Source organism: Colius striatus, chromosome 6, assembly GCF_028858725.1.
Source record: "Colius striatus isolate bColStr4 chromosome 6, bColStr4.1.hap1, whole genome shotgun sequence".
NCBI lineage: Eukaryota > Metazoa > Chordata > Aves > Coliiformes > Coliidae > Colius > Colius striatus.
Genome location: NC_084764.1, coordinates 26,903,808 through 26,925,773, shown reverse-complemented (window position 1 = coordinate 26,925,773; position 21,966 = coordinate 26,903,808). Strand labels below are relative to the sequence as shown.

Genomic DNA, 21,966 nt, shown 5'->3' with positions numbered 1-21,966 from the left:
CAGCCAAACGAATGCTTAGCAGACTGCAAATAACAAGTTACAGATTAATAGGAGTAAAATACTAATTTTGAAGGCAATCCCTTATCGCTACCCCCAACTCAGGATAAAAATCTGTTCCTGTGATTCCCATCAGTTACCTGCACTAATTTAAAGTGTGAAGGAAGAGTATTGGTTATCTGGTCCGCTACAAAATACAGAGAGATAGGAATAACCTAAGAAGAGAAATTAGTTATATCACTTTCCCTGCACCAGCTGTTTGTACTGGCAACAAAGCTCTGTCATTCGAAGTCTAAGGGCACAGCTGAAGATCAGAAGTAAAAAAAGGTGCTCTACAGTAAGAACATCTACATGAGCACCAGTGATAAAGTACCACATGTCATCCTCATTGGTTTTGTGTGTAAGAGATAATTAATGGTACTTCTTTATAGCAATAAGCTACAAAACTATCCAATACAAAAGCATATTTACAGTGATTAGAGCTAAGGAAATCATAGGACTAAACTGCCACAGCTCTCTGAAGAATCTTCCAGGTGTTTTCCATAAGCTCATTATCTTTTCACATTCCTCCAAAGCAAAGAACACTCTGATGCTTCCAGTGCTAAGTGGCCCATCCAATATCACTGGCCTGAAAGCATTCTTCATATGCATCTCTACTCAACCATCTCTTTCTCCTGGGAAAATGATCTGATAGGATTTTTTGAAAGACTGGAGACTGACATTCCTAGTCAGCCCAGCTAAAGCTTTTTTTTTTTTTTTATATAAAGCTAAACTTATTTAATCTTAAAAGTCAGACACATGGGAAGAAGTCTGTCTGAATCCCGAGGGATTTTGCAACCACAAAACAGATCCTCACACCTGCAAACTCAGTAGCAGAATTCCATCCAATAATTTGAGTGGGAGCAAAAATAGTTTACTGTCACTGGTCTAAACCCATGCAGCAAACATTTCCTGCATATTTATGATACACTAAAATGTACATAAGTTTTTGCTTACTTGCAAACATAGAGCAGCAAGAGTCTCTTAGTGTCTCCTCCTTTCTTAAGTATATACAGCTATGAAGCAGCCCGGTAAAGTATGTGTCATCAGTTTGTCTGAATGCCAGTGAATACTTTGATTAACAAATTCTTGCTTGGTGGTTTTACCAAGAAGTCTTATATTTCCATACCATTTAACAAAACTTTTTTAGAATGTATCCAGGAAACACATCAAGGCAGCTTTCAAATATGCTTTCTAAGAGATTGTTAGGCACATCTTTACATGAAACACATCTTAGAAAACTTACTTGGAATAATTAAATGGGAAGACAGAAGAATTTAGGAAGTGCTTATACTCAGGACAGACTTGAATGGCCAAATTCTAAGAAACCTGAAATGTGTGTCTATGTAGATCATATGCTCTACTGAGATACTTGACGGAATCAGTGTCTACTTGGCTGACATACAAATACTCCCTTAGGTGCAGCTAAATCATAACCACATGAAGACCTGGAAACTACAGGAAGCTGTTTTGCACCTAATCTTGACTCCCTATTATCCTCTGTGGGAGCTGTACATCCAAGTTAACTTATATATAACAGTTATTCCTATGATCTCTTCCATTCATATGTAATTACTCCTAAATATATTGGCATATTGGGTTCCTTAAGAAGCTGTCAGTTCTGGAGAACTTTAGAACTACACAGGATCCAGTTTCAGTGCAATATTTTTAATCAGTTGGATGCTAGACTGCAGTTGCTGTTACCGTTGAAAGATCCTACAAAGTAATTTAATTCATCCCTCAGCTAGCGTATACACATTACATTCTCAAAATCTGTAGCTAGTCCAGCTGCAAATGATTCAGTGGATGAAACTTCCTCTCTTGTTTTGTGATCCAAAGGATAGCAGGTTCCCTGACAAATGTTTCTTTTGAAAAGAACTTTCTCTTCTAGTGGCAAAGTAATTATCGTAGTCCTGCCCTTGATATCCCCTCTTCTTTTTGTATTTCCTGTTCCTTTTATAGACATGAATCAGTGCTGGGAAAACCTGCATTTGCAGCCTGTATCTAGAAATAGCTGCTGTGCTTTTACCTTGGAGCTGTAAATAAAACAAAACAAAGCAAAACTGCACAAAGAAAAATGTCCATTTCTTGGATGACTGAATAATTAAGAATCATGTCAGGCATTACTTTTCTCTCTATAAGACATTCAAGATCTAAAGCATTTAACTTTACAAGTCTCTTCAGTGAAGCAGCTGCAGCTTATTCTTGAGGATACATGAGAAACAACACTACTACAGACCTTCAATAAGGACCTTTAACAGTGTGTCTACTTGACTAAGGAAATTTGTTTGACAAGGAGTAGAGGAGGGGTGTTACTGAATAAAGATAAATTGACCACACAGATATGGTGATGTTTTTCAACAAAAAGAAAGATGAAAAAACATAGAGAAAAATACCTCAGTGTCACTGCTGCACTTAAAATTAATTGGAGTTAATAGAAATCTTTGATCTATAATTTTCCTCATACTGCAAAAAGTCTTTAGGACTCTAGAACTGAGGATGAGTCCTTCAGTCTCCTCCTCGGACAAGACCAAGTCAAAATGTTCCTCAGAATTAATACACGGGTTGTCTCACAGACATGCTGAAAAGGCTAGGCCAATTTGCTCATGAGCGAAATGAGTTGATGTTGGGTATTCTAAGGCTTTGTTTAATACATGATTACCCGTGGAGGTACATAAGAGACTGTTACTGATGAGAAAGTCACTACCAAGTAGACTGCTGATAAGTTCTGTCAAACTCCCACTGTGAAGTAGTAGAAAATCCTAGGTAGAAATCCTGATATTGAATAAACATAATAAATATAGCCACAACTCTTCCTCTGCACATCTTTTGAGCAGTATAGTAGGTGTTCTCTTGGATCAGTTCAGAGGATGTGCAATGCTCTTTCCTTTTGATGGTACTAATGCACCAGAATGCCCTTGAGAACTCAAGCAGAGGTGTTTGGAGATAGCATGGCAATAACTATTAATCCAGGCTTTGAAGTCAGTTCTCCTACTAGGCAGCACTTGTATCTGCATCAGAAATACAATAAAGGCAACTAATGTATGAACTATCTAGCTCTGAAGCACTGCAGGGGAGTCCTTTGTATAGGAGCTTTCAATATGTGAGCCAGTTCTGTCTATCATTTGGAAAAGACAAGAGGGGATAGTGTTGTAATTCAGGCATTTTGGGATGGATTTTTGGCAGGACTTCTTGTTTGTTTGTTTTAATGGGCAATTTTAATACTAGCTGGGAAGAATAGAAGCATAAAGGAGACTGTTTTGCAGATTTCCTTTTGAAAGTTCATGATTGCAGTGGTGAAAGGCTGCCTCAGGCAAGTTTGAATCCTCTTTTTCAAAACGGGGACTGACTGGAATAAACTCTACTGTGATTCAGAAGCCAAAGCTTTAAGCTGTTAATCAGAGGTCGAATTAGAACAAGAAAGTGGCTGAGAGAGGTATTTGCTCTGTTTCTATAACAGACATCTTGTTCCAAAAGTTACCCTACTTCAATATTGATGATAATAATAATACCTGGGTGTATTTTAGGAGCACGCGTAAAGATAGTATGTCCATAAATAAAGCTGAGGAGCTGAACACCAGTACTCTTCAGGTCCATTCAGTCTATAAGGACTTTTTGAACAAAAATTCAGGATGACTGACTTCTGCTACTGTTTAATTCTGCTTACCTCATTGGTAAGCAAGGTGGCTTTGGCATCCCTTCTCCCTTATCTACACACTATGATAAGATAAGGTATATTCCACTGTCACAAATGTTTAATTGTTTTCTTTGTTAGAGGAGTTGCAGCACTAGCATCCACAATGTGTTGTGTTTTCTTTTAAAAAAAAAAAAACAACAGTTAATACTCATAGAGCAGGGTAGGTCAGACTGTTGTGGAATCACTGCTTAAAGAGCTATATAGTCATACACTTCAATATGTTTTCCATATGATTGCTTAATGTATTACTTGAAATATTTACTTTTAAATTTTAGGGTGGTTGTTAGAAAATCAACTAAAAGATGACTTTGAGTAGCTATTAACCATCATGTCTGAGCTTCACACTTTAATAATTCGGAGAAGCATAACAAGCATGAATACCTGTGAAATGAAAGTTAACTGAAGATCAAGTCTAATAGGATGGAAAGTTAATTAAAAGAAGCTAAAAAAAAAAATTATCATAGTAGACTCTCCTCTGGTATGAAATGAGACGTTATATGGTTAGGAAAGTCTATTACTTTCTCATAGACTCTAATTTCTTTTATCTGTATGAGACAAAATTTTCTCACACAGATTTTTTTTTCTGATGAATTCATTATTCCTATTCATATTCTTGGTCTAACGGATGGACTTCACACAGCACAATCAAAACAGAGATGGAACTGGAAATGTTAAAAGACCAAACACCATATTTGAGTAATTCTGCTATTGGCAAAACTTGCAACTCTGAACTTTGTGAATGAATTAAAAAAGTGTTCAAATTCTAACCCTAGTGACCTGTAGATTTACTGGCTTATTAGGGTATTAATGAACAGCACTGTTTTGAAGATAGAAGAAAAGTTTCACCTTCAAAAGATTCATTATAAACACTTGATCCTGTCTGGATCCTTCCTTACCTTTTGCAAAAGAACACTTAACATGGCAAGGCACATGGATCAACATTATGCTCTAGAAAAACTAGTAGATTTGTCTGCTCTTCACAGTGTCTAACAATGCATGCCAGTCTTTAATGGTAAATTTAGGTGTTTAATACAAAGTGGCTTCTTTTCACACCTTCCATCGTATTGAGTTATCTATCAAAATGGAAATATGCCAGAAACAAAGTTATGAACTGCTTGATTTCTATTAAATGTAACACAAGTACATGCAGAGGACACTCTCCTTCTCAACTTCTAATCATTTAAGGTGCCACACTCTTGGATATGTGAATGCCCCATGTTTCCAGGTTTATCTTTGCTTTTTTATTGGCTAATGAATCCATACAAGGCACTCAAATATATAACTGACATAAGTTGCCAAGGCTGCATCATAGCACCATCACAATTTATTTTTATTACTATAATTATAATCTTATTTCAATGTCTGGTAATTTATTGTCTGAAAAATACAGAGAAAGGGAAGGAAGTGACATTTCAAATGTAACTACAAAGAGAAGAATTCAGAAGTAAGCTTTGGGATAAGATGACAGCTTTATGTGCTCTGTCTTCATAGGTAGTGAGGCAGTGCATAGATTGACTGGAAAAGCACTTCATGTCTGCTCTTCCTTAAGCTTCACCTTTCTCTTAGAAAAATATATTCCTCTTTGAAAACTCCACACAGGTTTCCATGGTCTTCTATGGTTATTATGTCTCAGTGGATGCATTTACAACTTGAAAAATATCTGATCTATTTCCAACTCTAAATATATTCTTCATGCTAACTCTCTGCTAATCCAAGTTTGGGAATCTGAGAGTCAAGTTCAGGTCTCCTATCATCACCACTCGTGAGGAAAAACTGCAGGTCAATATATGCCCTCAGTGACCTTGTAGCTACCCTATTGCCTTGTGGTTTTACAGCAGTATAACTGACCAGACTTGTAAATTTGATGTAGGTAAATTACTCCACCAGAGATGTGAGAAATAGATTGGAATCCAGTCCCCCATCCCAGCACTGTGTAGTTTCCACAGGGGACTAACAGCATACAAATCCATTAAAGCCAGTAGCCTGGACTCCAAGGGCAAACACAAGTATCAGTGAGGATGAGGAAAGTCTTTTTATTTGCTCATCTACAGAATTCAAATACAGCTGTGGGTGAAATTTTTTCCTGTTGCTTTAATGAATATAGATTTTCAGTCTGAAAAAAGATTTTATTCAGAAACATTTCCTCCCCTTTATTAGTGAAATTCTTCTTTTAACTTCAGCAGTAATTTTTCCACTTCTCATCTCTGCAACTGTTGCAGGCCCTACAAATTCTTTCCCCCCTGCATCTCTCAACTAGAGCCTGTTAGTGAGTCAGATAAGGAAGAATTCTTCTAATCTCTCTGATTACAATATTTATAAAGTCAGACACCAGCATTCGTCTTGCTTACTAAATGTCTGAAAAACTTCCGTTTAATACCTGCAAAATATTTTTGAAGTCTGTGATAATGCCACTGCATTACTAACAATGCATTTCTGGTCAAACTTGATATACAAGCTGGGTATTCTGACAGAGAGAACAAAGATCCAGAACACTACCAAGTACAGAAATAAAAATGGTAGTTAAAATTACTTTAAAGACAGAACATATTTTCTAAGCAAAAAGAGGGTTCATCTATGCTGTCTTCAAGAATACTAATGTGCAGAGTACAGATGCACCATTGGGCTCAAAAAAGTGAAAGACAGAAGCGGCCTGATTTCAGTAAACAGGTATTTCCACATACTCAAACCATGTAGAATGAAGAGCACTGGAATGTACTCTATTGTAAAATACAGTAAAAAATACAGCTGATATGCACCTCATAAAAACAAGCGGTTGTACTCTTCAGCTGAGCTTTGAAATACTCCAGCTAAAGTCTCTCTCTCTATGTTAAACAACATAGTGTTTTTTCTAGACCGTGATTTAAAGTCTGGCTAATTCCAGTTAGTGGGGGTTTTTTTCACTTAAAACTATACATATTCAGCTTAATCTCCTACAAACTGCTAAATACATTTAACTTTCATTAATCCCAGTGAAAACTGAGGCTGCCAGTTTTTCCAGCCATGTGGTTAATGTAATTAGTAATTGTGCACGCACATTCATAAATACAGGAATCGGAACATAATTTTTTGAATTCTTTGACCATGCAAATATTCAATTTGCATCCAAATTCCAAACTGCTATAGAGATCCAAGTGCTGACTGCTTCCTTTTCCAAAAGAAAAATCAATATCCCGTTCATAAATGCTCTGGACAAAAGTTTTGGAAGCGAGTTGTAAACAAGGGAGGAATGCAATGAAAAAGTTCTGCTGTTGATATTTTAAGCCTATTATCAAACATAGTCTATCAGGAATTCCTTATGCATGCAATTCCTTTTGTGCATGTAAAGAATTTCCTAATTCATTGTTTCTGATCTGACATTCAGTTCTGGCAAACTATCCTACATCTGAAACTTAGACTGTATCTGCTACTCACCTGCAATAATAGAATATAATCAATATAACTTAATACTTATATTAGCACTGAAAAGTAGAGCATGTGCATCATATCTTACAGTAGAATCTCAGAGACCTGAAATGTGAAAAGTAGGCCATATCTGGGGCACCAGTAAAGGATATTACCAGCACTTCGTTTGCATACCCAAGATATTTGCTAGAACTATCTGAAATACATCATCATTTTATGTAACTGAATAACATGGTTTTGATATATATACTTAGACACGTATATATGTACATATAGATATGTTTATACACACACACACACATATATATATATGTATACATACATATATATTTTTCTTAATTCTTATTTCTAGCACCTTTCCCAGTGCTCCAGGCAGAGATGCAGAGCTCAAATTTCTTGGATTTTATAAAAGGAAACTGTATTTGTCATTCCTTAATCCACTGTTGCAGAGAATCTCTTCCCTCCACACCAGTTCCTTATGCTTATTAAGCTTTCCAACTATTTTCAGAACTCAGGCTGTGTATAAGCAGAGGCTTCACTGTAATGAAGCAAAGAGATAACACTGCCTCTCTACATGGGTTTGTCACTGCTACCCCTGAAATGATGTGTGCAGTTCTATGCATTTCATTACCAGAAAATAACAGCACAAGACAAAACAAAAGAGAAAACTGATAAAGAATGGCTGTTCAACAGGGAACAACGATCATTGCTCTAAGCTGATGTCTAAAATCTTTAACTTCACTGTAGATTGCTCAATGATCTTGTTTTGCATTTGCTGAAATCTCCCTTGAATAAGAAAATTAATGTAATATGACAGTCTGTAGTAAAAGCTGTCATTGCCCTAACATGACTGGATCCCCAGAAAAATGACCTCCTGGAGTGTGTATCTGACAGAAGATTTAAGAAATCTGTAGGATCAGAATGCAACTTTTGTTTAAAAGTGAAGGAGCGATTAACTGAGGTTTGAAAGTGAAAGAAGAATTAAAGTCTCTAAGGTCTTATTTCAAGTCCTGTCACTCAGACAGTCCTTAAAGGCTTGGTCCACAAAAGGATTAACTATCTCTTGTCAGTGTATAAATCTAAAATTTAAATCTTTGAAGCAAGTGCTCAGTTGCACTAATATCCACAAAGCTCCTCTCAGCTGCTGGAAAAATTATGGCAATATAGCTATAAAATGTTGTTGGAGCTGTCAGACATTCACATATAGAGCCATCTCCAGGATCCAACTGCTAAAATTCATTTAAAATAAACATGTTGAATGTGGAGCGGGCATCAGAGATTAAATCACAATAAAATACACAAAATGATATTGATTTTCTAGGCATTTTAAGGCAAAAACAGTAAGTATCAATACCAACTATTGTCTCAAATATCATTGTAAAGCTCGGACTTCACAGAAAATCTGTTTTAAAAAGTACTCCAAATGGCTATTTTACCTTATTTGGTGCTCAGACTCCTAACTAATTAGCTTTAAGGGAAGCTAAGCAAATATGGTATGAAAAAATAAACAAAAGTGCTCAAGTTCCTCAGGATACTTTAAACATGTCCTTGTGAATATAGTGTTCTTACAAGAGGAGCACCAAGCCTAACAGCTCTTAAGAGTCTCTTAAACTATCTGAATTGCAGCTTGTGTTTGGACACTTCCCACCTACAAGACAGGCCAACAGAAAACTTACAGCTTGTCATCAGGAAGGGAAGGTCATCTGGGAGGCAAAGAAAAAAAAAACATTACCAGAAGAATAACAAATCTACTAGTTCAATAGTAAACAAGCTATAGATGACTGTTATCCACTGCTGTTTTTTCTTGTGGGCACCAGTGACACAGCCAGGAGCAGCCTGAGGAGCATCAAGGATTACAGAGCCCTGGGAATGGTGGTAAGGGACTCTGAAGTGCAGGTAGTTTTTTCATCAGTCCTCCCAGTCAAAGGGAAGGGGTTTAAAAAGCCAGTTGAATCTGGTGAATCAACAAATGGTTACAGGACTGCTACTACAACCAGGGGATTGGCTACTTAGACCATGGGACTTGCTTTGAGAAACCTGGCTTATTGGGTGCTGATAGAGTCCACCTGGTAGAGAAGGCGAAAAGCATCTTTGGTTATAGGATTGCCAAGCTGGTGAAGAGGGCTTTAAAGTTGCCAGGGGAGCAGAACGTTAATCCATGCCACTCCTACCAGTTTGATGCCAGTGCTAGCAATAGATGCTCATAGCCTAAAGAAGTTTTGTAGATCAGCAGGAGAGCACCCGAAGAGCAGCACAAAAGAATTCCAGTCACTGCAGCCAGCACATCAGCATCGTTGGGGGTCTACCTTAAATGCCTCTACACAAACACATGTAGCACGGGGAATAAACAAGAAGAGTCAGAGACAGACATACATACTTGCAGTGCTGTGACTTTATTGGCATCACGTAAATGTGGTGGCATGGCTTCTATGACCGGAGTGTTGGAATGGAAGGATACAGGCTCTTTAGGAAGTACAGGCAAGGGAGACAAGAAGGGGATGTCTCTCTCTGTGTCAATAACCAGCTGGAGTGCATGGAGCTCTGTCTGGTGATGGATGAGGAGCCAGCCAACAGCTGCATCAAAAGAAGTGCGAACAGCAGATTGAGGGAGGTGATTCTACCCCTCTAATTCATTCTGGTGAGACCTAATCTGTAGTACTGCGTTCAGCTCTGGGGCCCTCAAAGGACTTGCAGGAGGTCCAGAGAAGGACCACAAAGCTGATCAGAGGGCTGGATCACCTCTCCTATGAAGACAGGCTGAGAGAGTTGAGTTTGTTCAGCCTGGAGAAGAGAAGGCTTGGAACAGAAGACCTCATCTAGTACCTTAAAAGAGCCTTCCAGAAAGCTGGAGAGAGCCTTTTTACAAGAGCTCTGTAGTAGCGGGGCTAGGAGTAATGAGTTCAAACTGAAAGAGGGCGGATTTAGACTAGATATTAGAAGTTCTTCATTGTGAGGGTGTTGAAGTGCTGGAACAGGTTTTTGAGAGAAGCTATGGATATCCCATGCCTGGAAGTGTTCAAGGCCAGATTGGATGGGGCTCTGAGCAACCTGGTTTAGTGGGAGGTGTCCCTGTTCAGGGTAGGGAGGTTGGAACTAGATAATCTTTAAGGTCTCTTCCAACCCAAACAATTCTATGATTCTATGACTGAGATTCATTCTTCATCCGCTATCAGTTCTTTACATTTGCTGTAGAAACTCAGCAGAGAACTATGCAAATATATTTTCAGTGGAGGTAAGGAACAAACTATCACACCAGGTTTCCCTGCTTTTCCTGTATGGAGGAAGAATTACTACTAACAGAGTGAGCTAGACACACAAATGGTTTCTTTCATCTTTAAACAATCCTGTTTTTAGAATAGAGATGCTCCAGGCACAACATTTGCAGTTTGTTTTACCAGCTGTTTCTAAAAATATTGCCTTAGTGAAGGAGACTTTTTTCCCCTCTCTCCAAAATATTTTTTTTTTTTGCTTTTACTTTCCAAAGGAAATGTGGTAGATATAGAAAGCAGCATATGTGGGAAGCTGATGGAGCAGATCATCCTAAGTTCTATCAGACAGTACATGTACGTCCAACCAGGTGATCAGGCCTAATCACCATGGGTTTATGAAGGGCAGGTCCTCTTTAACAAACCTGATCTCTTTCTATGATAGGGTGATGCACTTGTTGGAGGAAGGAAATGCTGTGGATGTTGTCTACCTTGACTTTAGTAAGGTATTTGACACTGTTTACCACAGCATTCTCTTAGAGAAATTGGCTGTTCTTGGCTTGGATGGGCACACGCTTTCCTGGGTAAAAAACTAGTTAGATGGTCAGGTCCAAAGAGTCGTGGTCAATGGAGTTAAATCCCGTTGGCATCTGGTTAGGAGTGGTGTCCCCCAGGGCTCACTGCTGGGGCCACTCCTGTTTAACATCTTTGTTAACGAACTGGATGAGGGGATAGAGTGCACCCTTAGTAAGTCTGTAGATAACACCAAGCTGGGTGGAAGTGTCCATCTGCTTGAGGGTAGGGAAACATTACAGAGAGATCTAGACAGGCTGAATGACTGGGCCAAGGCCAATGCTGTGAGTTTCAATAAGGCCAAGGGCCAGATGCTGCACTTGAGCCACAAGAACCCCCAGCAGTGCTACAGGCTTGGGGAGGAGTGGCTGGAAAGCTGCCAGGCAGAGAGGGAGCTGGGAGTGTTGACAGCAGCTGAACAGGAGCCAGCAGTGTGACTAGGTGGCCAAGAAGGCCAATGGCATCCTGGCCTGTATCAGGAACAGTGTTGTCAGGAGGAGCAGGGAGGTGAGCATTCCCTTGTGCTCGGCTTTGGTGAGGCCACACCTCCAAATACTGTGTCCAGTTTTGGGCCTGTCTCTACAAGAAGGACATTGAGGTGCTGGAAAGGATAGGTAGGCTACCAAGCTTGTAAAGGATTTGGAGCACGTCTTATATGAGGAGTGGCTGAGGCATCTGGGGCTGTTTAGCCTGGAGAAAAGAAGGCTCACGGGAGACGTTATCGCTCTCTACAAGTACCTGAAAGGAAGTTGTAGCAAGGTAGGGGTCGGTCTGTTCTCCCTAGTGACAAGCAATAGAACAAGAGGAAGTGGCTTTAAGTTCCCTGGCAGAGGTAAGTGATTGAGAACCTTGCAAGAAGCATCTCCTTGCTGTGAGTTCAGATGTGTACTGGAGGTCTTGTGTTTCAGCCTATATGCAGATCTCAAATCCAAGAGTCACATTTGCCTGCCCTCACTACAATCCTCCTACAAAATGCTGGGATGTATTAGCTGCTTTCCAAGTTATAGCAAAGCCAAAGGCTTGAAGTAACAGAACTTAACAGTAGTATGAGAAAGGGGATAGGCAAGATTCAATCTATTTGTTACATATTTGGTTCTAAAACTCTGAAAACTGATTATTCTACTCCTCTATTTCACATTCCCAAAATGTTTCTTTTAGCCAGAATGTAAACATAGCATTAACAGATCTATAAATATACACACTTTTTCCCCCCGTTTGATGCCTCTGACATTTATTGTTCTGGTACTGAGATGGAGTGAAATCAGTGAAGCGAGAGAAGTGTTGAAATTTGTTGCTCTAAAAGAAGCTAATTCTGAGATTCTATATATTTATTTATAAAATAGTTGTAACTCCTCTTGAATGGCAAAAGAGGCACTGATCATCCTTAGAAAACCAATCCATGAGACCAAACAACTTCAGTTCAGAACAATAGTTTACAATTAGTTTTTACAATCAGTTTTTACAATCAGCAGTAGAAAAATCAGTCCTTGAGGTGGCTTTTCTGTGAGGTTTTAAGAATGTACTTATTACTAGCACAATGAAAATATAGAATAAAATATGTTGTCAAATTAGTTGACATCTGAGATTTCAAACCATGTCAGTCTAACTATTTTTGTTTGCTTCTATCCCTAGTTTCAAAAATGGTATGATTTTGTCTCCTCCTCCTCACACAGCATTTAAGGTAAATGTTAACACTTCACATTGCTCAGGTACTAGGATTCCCAGCTCCTTACACCTGGGATAAAACACTGATTTTAAGCTCTTGTGGTTAACAAATTTGAGTCAAAATAGAGAAGCAGAATGCATTAGAGGTAGTAAATCCTTTGACATAATTATAAGCTTCAGTATCTCATGTTCTACTTGGGTTGAAAATGGAAGTAGGATAGGCTTTATTGCTCTATCGAGGTATCGTTCCAGGTATTATAGTTCTTGTGATCAGCAGCACCTTTGTGCTTCTAAGACAAAAAGCACCTTCAGGTCTAGGCATGATGACCAAAAGTAATAATAATAATATTAATAAACTCCCAAGTCTTTGGAAGCAAAAGTATGCATCTGTAAATGCTTGACATGTTTTCTCTCTAACAGATATTAAATATCTTTCATAAATCAGATAATTTCTTCTTGTTTAAAGCTCACTAATCAGTTGCCATAGATATTTAAGGCTCTTATATATATACATTTGCTTCTGATGCATAATCTCTTCCTGAGTCATGTGCTAAATCTTCTCTTCCAGCGAATATGTCATTGGCTATTTTTCTTTTCTTTTCCACATATTTTATGAAGCTGAAAATCAAAGCTAACAGGGACAAAAAGCAAGTCCCAGCAGGTTGAAAATATCATATCTTAGTATTTTAGACACATGTCAGCTTGATAACATAGAAGCAGCACTAGAGGGATTGCCAGAATGTGACAGTGCACATGGCTTCGAGTTTAGAGAACACGCTTTAAAAAAAGACTGGAAGGCAGCAAGGGCAAGGTAGCCAGACTGTGGGTCTGATTCTGATCTCCTCCTGATCTTAAATGCAAAATCCACAGAAACTTATGCCAGTTAAGTCAGGCTGGAGAAATGGAAGTTTTTGAAACAAATGCGTTCCTGTGTGACCTGATCTAAGTGAATCTGCTTCTTCAGGGGGGTTGGACTAGATGATCTCTAAAGGTCTCTTCCAACTCCTAACATTCTATGATTCTGTGAAAATTCTGATCAGAATTTAAGTTCCAGTGATGGAAATGCTTATATAAAAGATCTGTATATTGTAGTCCACTCAGGAATTAATGTAGTCTGAGCATGGTTCATGCCATTGCATGTGTTAAAGTTAGACAAAAATGGCATTTAATGAAAGTGATGGCATATTAAAGTTCTCGGACATTAAAATGTTTGGGTTTTGTATCCCTGACTTGCTTCTATCTGTATTTACAGATTAGGAGTTGTATCTACTTCACAAAAATACACAACAGTGTGTCTTGTCACAGGAAGTGAAGGTAGCACTACTAAAACCATAGATTTCTTGCACATTTTTGGTAGTTAGCAGTACAGTACCATTTTGTTGTACAGCAATTTGCATTGAATACCAAAGTCCATTACAATATTAAATAAAATTCCTTCTTTCCCTTCATCACCTCATTAACTATGAAGTATTTCATTTACCCTGCCTTACAGGTAGGCAAATGAGCAATATAGATGCACAGTCACAGAAGGAATCAACAGTAGAGCTAGGAGTAGCACATAGGAGTTCAGGCTTTTTATTCTTGGCTTTAACAACTCAGCCCTCAGCTCTCCTCCTTACTCAGTGACAGATGCATGAGTGCTGAAGCCAACAGCCTGCCATGAGACAGAAAACAAAAGTATGAACTATTTAGAGTGCCAAAAATGCCTATATACATTTGGTGGGATAAAACAGAACACAATGGGACCTTCCACAGAACCTCCTGTGACTGAGTGAGCTTCTCACTCCCTGCAGAGGGCTAGTTGCAGGCATCACAGAGGCTACACAAGGCCAACAAAAGCAATGATTCAGCAGGACACAGTAGCTTTACCACAGCCTGGAGGTTATTGTCCTAATGCCTGGACACTTGATTTACTCATCACAATAGTCCAATATGAAGGTTACCCTGAACATCATGATACAGGGGCCTAAAACTCTGATTGTTCTGCTCCAGTAACTCGTCACTTGAACTAAAAAACATGTTCCTTTTGCTGTTAACCTCCTAACAGGACTGTTCTAGTCTATCTGATAGAGGGCAGCATTACACAAAAGCAGGAGCTTGCAGATTCTAAAATAATTTTATAAGCAGAAGCTTTATTTAAGCAATTACCAAGAAAAAAAAAGCTATAGATTCAGTAAGAATTAAGAGTTATGAAAAACACATAAAGATCTAAAATCTAAACCACGCAAGCTTCCAATATTGATATTTTTTTTCTATAATTAACAGCACCCAATAATGTTTCTCAGATCATGTAGGAATTAAGAAAATTGAACTGAACATAAGATAATTGGCTCTTATTGGTGAAAGAAAAGCTATGTTACTCTGCAAGCACAGGAAATATATATTGGATAAGTTAAATCAAATAATTAAATGAAATAATTCCATGTTAGAGACCTGAACATACTCTGTCAACTCCTCCATCGTGATTTAACTCCAGCTAGCAACTTAGCCCCACACAGTCACTTGCTCACTCCCAACATCCCCCTTTCCTTCTCTTTTCCTCAACTTTACATGCTGATCATGACACCATATGCTGTGGTCTATCTCTCTGGTCAGTTGGGGTCAGCTGTCCCAGCTGTGTCACCTAGCATCTTCTTCCCCGCCCCCCCCCCCCCCAGCCCACTCACTGGTAGGACAGGGTGAGGAGCAGAAGAGGCTTTGGTGCTGTGTAAGCACTGCTCAGTAGTAATGAAAACGTCCCTGTGTTATTAACACTGTTCCCAGCACAAATCCAAAATATAGTCCATACTGTGAGGAAAATTAACTCCATCCCAGCCAAAATTAGCACACTCTTCTGGCAACTCTTAGCTTAAACAGGTAAGCCTTATCTCAAGCTTTTGTGAGAGAAGTTCATGGATTCCAATATCTCTTCTTCCATGCACAACAAACTAATATAATGCAAAAATCCCCTGAATTTTAGCTAGGCTAAAGATATACGTAACTTGCTTTGTGTGATGTTGTGAACATTATCTACAAGACAATTGTCTGCCTCTTCCTCCATTAACTTGAGCTGATCTACTGATGCCTATCCAGCTAATGTTCTGAAAACTTCTGTGCCACTAATAGGACTAGTACATTCCTTGGCAACAGAATTAAGGATACTGGCAGATTCAAAGGATGTTTTTTCTGAATTGTGTGTCAAGTTTAAGCAGATATCTGAAAACTCGGCTTGTTTTATTCTGCCTTACACATTACTGCACATTTATGGTGCATATGGCAGAAGATATTCAGATGCATTTCCAGAATTGTGTTCAAGTTATACAAGTAAACATCAGTAAGACAGTTTTTACCAGTATCAGTAAAGAGGCAGTGACAAACAGAAGATTGAGACCATAAAGTGAGGATGAACTACTCTTAGAAATCTGAAGTACATCCTACATTTTTGTCTCTTAACTACAAATGAACAATGAACTGTGGATTTTAGAAATATATTCACACAAATATCATTTCAGCTGCACGTGCACAGTGATTTTCCCTTTCCAAGACTGCCTTTTATAAAAATGTAATGTATGTTCAACATACAGCCTGCACCTTGCATAGTGTTTTTCTGGCACCTAAAGCACAGATAATGGGAGTTCTTATTCTAAGATTTCGTTTCTAAGTTCTTATTCTAAGATTTCAGCATGCACATACAAATCCCCTAGAAAGCTGTATAAGAAGTCACTTTAACATTATGCCAGTAAATCAGTTCTAAGAGTGAAATGATAACAGAGTTTGAAAATTTTCCAGCTGCAAACTTTGTCTTTCTGAAGAAGCCCAAAGCCTCCAGGTGACACTCAGAACATTATTCAAAGCTTAGTCGCCCTTTGTGGACACTCCTTGGGCAGGTGGGGAGGGAGGGAGGGAAGAGAGGGGAAGGAGGACGACAGAGTGGCAGGGAGCTGAACATCAGCTTACGAACAGAGAACAGAATCACGTAACAACACTGAACCAATGGACTCAAAACACACTGACAAGATAGATGGACACAGACAAGAACATAAGATTGCTACTGAGAAATAAGGAAAGAACAAAAAAACCCATAAAATAAAGTAGATATATAACGCTGAGGCTGCAAGAAGCAGTCTGCGGTACTGACATAACTCTTCCAAAAAGAAGAAATTATAATACAACTAAAAATTAAAACTGAAACAATATCCCCCCCAAATCATACAGTACAGACTTGCTCGGTTAGCCTGAATGCATAGCTCTGATGGAACACAAGACGGCGTCATCACAACCCATGCACCAGTTAATGAAGGCCATGGTTAGTTACAGCAGCTAAACTACAGCATGCCATAAAAATGATCTTGCACTGACCCAGAAATAAAAGATATGACAGATACTCTGCATTGCAATAAAATTCTTTTTATGCCATCTGCAGTTTGTAGGGCTTTCTGTGTTGGGAGATTTTTTCCTGGGAGAATGTAGGGGTAAAGGGGAGTCTTTTTTTTTCCTTCTGGGTGCTTTTTCTCTGAACTCAATTTAAAAAAAAAAAGGGAAAAGGGAAAAGACAGGATAGAGACTTTGCAGAAGTTTAAAAAAGGTAAGGAGAAGAGAAAATAAGAAAGGAAGGGTAAGAATCTTCATTCTTTTACACACAACTTTCTTGGGATGCCTGAAAATGTGGATTTCTTGAGGATGGCAAGAAAAGATTTTGTTGCCTTTATTGATTTGCAGATCTATATCTCTTTGTTGAGATGATTAAACCATTATTTTGTTGGAAGAACTCCAAAAATATAAATTGGAAAGTACAGCAATGATTTTAAAAATTAAAAAATAGCGGTATGGCACGATTACGAGCCAAAAAATGGGAAAGAAATATAAAAGAAACTAAAATATCAATTACCAAAAATTCATGCGGCACAAGATGGGGTGAAACGACAGAAAATGTTCTTCAAATATATACAATGTATATATCTATCTATATATACACGGAGTATGTGTGTATATATCGATGGATATACCTGTATAATTTTTTATTCTCCCTGCCCCACCCTAACCCAAGGCTAATTGGTAGATGAAGCTATCAATTAAAAGTAAACAAATAAATAAAAGGAAGAAAGAATAACAAAAAAGAACGTGCTTTGTTCACCAAGAAATAACAGTCTCATGCATCTGTCCACGCCAGCCGATGCCAGGGTTAGATGAAAGCATGAATTTCTGTGTAAACATGTGATTGGATGATAGGGGCTAACTGCTGATTCTGGTATTTTATTATGTTACCATAGACACATATATATGCACACTGTATATGAATTGCATATATAGATAAAATATTCTCATGGGTGGGGCTTTTGGAGCTCACACAGGAAAAAAGATCACTAGGCTGAAAACCAAACTCAGTATGAATTCCTAATATAAAAAAAAGAAACCAAAATTTTCTGTAAGTTGTCTGCATCATTGAGTATTAAAACTTGTTTGGCTGGTTTTGTTTTTGCCATAAGACTGTAGCTAGGAAATTCCATCAAACAAGTAATGCTATTACACCCTGGGAAGTGCTGCCTTTGGGTCCGCATGGTATTCAGTCTGCCATGGGAAGCTTACTTTTCTGCATGTTCTGAGGTGTGCACCTAACTGTAAGAGCCATTTCTTACTCACAGAATGAGAAACGAGGCAGAGCTCCTGCCTGACGGAAGGAGAGACTGAGGGTAACTGAACACTGGATTTGTAGGGAATGGTTCTCTGAAGAGAACAATGAAAATTCCCTGGGTGCTTCAAGGAAGTTCAGGCACAATTGTTATGGAGGACAAGAGCTACATCGGCACTTGGTTTCTTCAGTCAAGGTTTCTTCACGTCCATCATACCACTTTTTGTAGTCTGCTGGCTGCTTGTAGACCCTTTGAATAAAGATTCTACTTGTTTTCTGCAAACTAATCTCTGACTTGGGCAGTCTCCAAGTACCTGGTTCTGCAGCTTACATGGGTGGAAGCTTGATTGTCCTTGCCCCTAAATCAGGAGTCTGAAGCAGATGGGTACAGGCCAGTAAATTGCAGAGACAGGCACTATACCTGTAGGATATGTGTCTCCTGTGTATGAGTATATGCTATAAAACACTGTGTAACTTCCAGTGCATGGAACTGCAGATTTTGGCATCTCTATTACTGTCTCTCATCCGTTAAGGGAAAGGCTTGCCAGCCTGATTAGACAATGCCAACCTTATGCTATATGAAGCCTTATGGGAAACACAGAATAAATTTCTCTGGAAAAAAATATTGTGTAGGAAATTGTTGGGCCGACAGGAAGGGAAAGCTGGCAACTGTATCAAGGAAGAAAGATGGGCTATGTCAAGCTAGGGAGCTCGGATTAAGCCCTACTAACCATTTCAAGAGGTTGCATCACAGGCTTCAGGCTAACAGTGAGTGTTCAGGTGTTACTGGTTTGAGAAGTGCAATGGTCCAAATCGGCTGCCTAGCCACGAGCATCCAGCCTACCTGGTGCCACAACACTACATTAATGGGCAACAAAGGCAATGGTATGAGGAGACTGCTGTCAGGAAAGCGTAACTATAATCCTCAAGGCCAGGAGAGTCCCGAGGACTTCTTAAAAGAAGTCCTGTCTTCTTATAAAGATATGTAAGTGCCCAGACGCAGACTGTACACTTACTGAGATTCAGGTCTTTGATTCAACAGACAAGTGGTAGTAAGACATTGGAAATGGTTCTCATATAATATTTAGCCTCAAAGAGGACATGATTTTCTGTCTTTTGAGCTATCTTTGAGTCCACTAAAACCAAAGTCTTAAAATCCATTCTGTAGCGTACTGCCTCTAATCCAGGAACAAGATCAACATAATATCTTGGAATTTGACTCTGACCCACATGAAATCTGAAAGCTTTTGATTTGCGAGGCAACATTCTCTGCTGCCCTTGTCTCGGTTATTGCACAGCAGGTTCATAGCGATGTATATCATATCTCACAGCTGCAGCAGTGAGTTAGTAACCTTTGCATTACTGGACCATGGCTCTGAGGGTGATGGAAGGCCAAGTCCTGGCGTTTGGCAGAAACTCAAGAGCTTTAAAAGCTACATATTATCAGAGCAACAAAAAAGAGCCTGTGCTGGGTTAGGTCATTTAATTTTCAATTTGCTGCAAAATGGATCAGGCAAGCCAGAAGGCACCATAAAATGCACTGATCTGTCATCAGAACAGGTTGAAGTAACTTCAAATGGATCTAATTAAAAAAATCTAAAGAACATTAAAAACCCTCATCCCCCCACACTAAAAAATACAAGCAAGATAATCTGGATCTTTTCTTTCCACAATGTATACATTTACCAGGTCTTGGCAAGTGGCCAGGATCCTGACTTGGCTGGTGAAGTGTAAAGGCAAATGTATCTGCTCAGCCAAGCCAGCACCATAGGGTTTTGATAAACCAGCTCAGATTGTTTTAGTGCTCCAGAGCAGAATGGGCTGTGTGAGTGCTTTGATACTGGCTGTATTGCAGACACTGTTCTAACTTCCCTGCATTGGGAATGGAGATAATGAGATAGATGGAGAAACCCAAATGAGGAACACTATAAACATGTTACTTCTCTTTCTTATTATGATCATTATTTCCTTCTTATTATAATAATAATAATAAATTATTATTACTTTCCCTTCTTATAAACTTATTCTAAGTTTATGGTTTCAGAGGCAAAAAGGACCTATATCTCCTCTACCTCTTCATTATGGCAACTTTGTGTACCAGTACCTCTGAAAGCAGGAAGCTCTATATTTCATCAGCAAGAACCATACCTTTTTTTTTTTCCACATCTAATCAGGCTTTTATTCTCAATGCCACAGTAATTCCCGAGGAAAGATCTAGATTTCAATGTCTCATGAGGACTATCATTCTATGAAGGAGGAGTAGGGTGCAATAACAGATACTGAGTGAAATTTTCAAGAATGTCTAGTAGTTCATGACATAGTACCTTCAGCACATTTTCAGTGAATCATATTATTTTACACAGCAGATATTCAAATGTCTTTAGGCACTTATAGCTGCCAACTGTAATCCTTAGCAGGATTTTCAAAGGCAAGTAATTTTTACAATCTAGTTTGTACCTGTTTGTAGCATTAGATTTGTAACTTCAGAAAAGAGGTATTTTTAGTCTAGAAATGTTGCTCTAAAGCATTCTGAAGTTTCATGCTAAACATCCTGGTTTACCAAATTTCTCCTCAAACGTTGTTTTTTTTTTTTTTTCACTGGCAGCACAGGCTGAAAATATTGCTTTTACAATTTCTAGCCATTGAAGCAATTGCAATTCCTGTACTGAAACATAAATGACAATAATGTACAAGAGGAGGAGTCTGATGCAGATCTCACATCCTCCTTTAATTTAAATACTCGGCAATCAGTATAAAAAAGAAAAGAAGTCTTGAAATGTTAATAAAGCTTTAATGAGATGATTTCTAGCCATTAACTTGCATATCACTTGTGGTATATTAGCCTTTTAGTGGTCCTATTAATCTCAAGCCTCACTTTCAGGATAATCATGGTGCTGGCATTTCATTACTACTTTTATTTAAAATCCTAGTACTCACAATATCTATGCTGCACAATCTAGTATTATTTTCATTGCTTTTCTGACAGATGGAGAGCTGAAAAACTCATACAGATCTGTTGAAAAATAGATGTGAGTAGGCTGAACTCTCTGTTAGCAAGAGTCGTGTCACTGCCCTCTACCATCACAGGGAAATCAAGAGTATAGGTGGAAGTTCCCAGCTACAAGGCAATGCCAATCTTGGGTTACTGCAGGACCAAGTTCTACCAAAAAATGCAGACATAGCATGACAAATTAAAAAGAAAGCACTAGTCTTGGGTGCATTTTATTGTTATTATTGTATTAATCAAATGGTTTGAGGAAACTAGAAACAGAACATTTATAATGCTTTCTTGGGATCTTTTAAAGAAAAAAACCTCATTCCAAATAAAACAAAGCAAAACCAAACAAAACAATAAAAAACAAACAAAAAATACCCCTAAACTATTTAAATGTTTTAAGGACAAAAAAATTCTAACTAAACTCCTTTTTCTTTCAAATGTACACAGAAATTCGATGATGTCTGTTCTCTATTATAGAAATGCTTAACTCATGGCAAGCCTCAAAAAAGAAGACTTGAAAAAGCCTGTAAGAAATAAAATAGACTGCAGTTGCCTGCTGGATATCACATCATATATCTCACCAGAAAGAAAAGCCATCAATTTATCAAAATGTATCTGAATAGGAGAAGTCGAGTCAGTTCCACATGGCCAGTCCTTCTGACTCTCTAATGGATACATTTTGAAGCATCACTGCAGATAACAGGGCAAGAATTACTACTAATTTTGTTATGTCAGAATTATGTTTTAGTGCTCTCCAACTTCTTTGGGCTCACAGGAAACA

The 21,966-nt window shown here is 38.5% G+C and overlaps 1 protein-coding gene across 12 annotated transcripts in view; it reads right to left on the bottom strand.

The window, feature by feature from the left end:
• The window catches only part of NRXN3 (neurexin 3), a 1,013,224-nt gene that overhangs the window by 17,006 nt on the left and 974,252 nt on the right, over nt 1-21,966 (bottom strand). The window lies entirely within an intron of this gene.